The following is a 1,048-nucleotide window of genomic DNA, read 5'->3' on the forward strand; positions in this document are numbered from 1 at the left end:
TAGGGAGCAAACACAAAAGCTGCTGATGCCAAGTGTTTCTGCCCGGTCTCAAACCGGGGACTTTTCGCGTGTGAGGCGAACGTGATAACCACTACACTACAGAAACAAGCTTGCTGATTTGACTGAAGGAGCACAGTTCCCCTCATATGTTTGCACGATTTCCTCTATACTTTATCAGCAGTTGCTCGGAATGCGAGGGGTAAGTGTGAAAATTGCAGCAGTGTCGGCCAGCATGCATACAATCAGACGTCCTGAAAAATCCCACAGCTGCGTGCAGAGACAGACAAATATCTGATGCCTAAATGCCAGGAAGGAGAGCCTGTGAAATCATCACACAGGGCGCACTGAGAGCAAGCAGGAAGGAAGCCAAGGCATTGTAATCCATTTTTCGCCTGAGGCAAAAAATATGTTTTGCGCAACAATGCTTCGAGTGGAATGAGAAATGTTGAGGGGTTGTGTATTTTGAGCAGGATTTGATTGTTTTCCGCTAAAATGGGCTCGTCCGGGATTTGAACCCGGGACCTCTCGCACCCTAAGCGAGAATCATACCCCTAGACCAACGAGCCTGGGCACAGAAATGCAATGGCTCCGACCCTGCTCGGAGGGTTGGTGACAGAGAGTGGGAGACTACATCCCAAAGCAAGAAACTGCACATGGTGCTCTCTTCTGCAGTACGACTAGAGTCATTTGCATGGTCTTCATCGAACATGACATAAAAAGCCTCTATCCTTTAGACATTTTGGCCCAGATTTACAAGAAAATCACTAAGCGCGACGCTGTGCCAAATTTGCAAGCCCCACGCGCCGTCATTTTCAAAATGCAGGAAAGCGCCGTATTTAGTAGAATACAGCGCACCCCTGTGCTTCCCCCTGCGCCAGCTCTAAATTAGCTGCTGAGCGCCAACGCAGCCGTTCTTGCACCATGGTACAAGGATGACTGCGTTGAGGGGGAAATAGTTTTTGTGCAGGAAGGGACACCTTCCTGCCCAAAAAAAAAATCTTCAATGGTGATTTGCTCTTACTTCTATGTGTGCTGCAGAATGCATCAC

The 1,048-nt window shown here is 48.6% G+C and overlaps 1 non-coding gene across 1 annotated transcript; it reads right to left on the reverse strand.

Annotated features, from left to right (window-relative positions):
• Window positions 1-494: 494 nt before the first annotated feature.
• TRNAP-AGG (transfer RNA proline (anticodon AGG)) lies at window positions 495-566 on the reverse strand. The gene has a single exon. It is a non-coding gene; the product is annotated as a tRNA-Pro (tRNA).
• Between the last annotated feature and the right edge of the window lie 482 nt (window positions 567-1,048).

Source organism: Pleurodeles waltl, unplaced genomic scaffold (assembly GCF_031143425.1).
Source record: "Pleurodeles waltl isolate 20211129_DDA unplaced genomic scaffold, aPleWal1.hap1.20221129 scaffold_412, whole genome shotgun sequence".
In the NCBI taxonomy this organism is placed as follows: Eukaryota; Metazoa; Chordata; class Amphibia; order Caudata; family Salamandridae; genus Pleurodeles; species Pleurodeles waltl.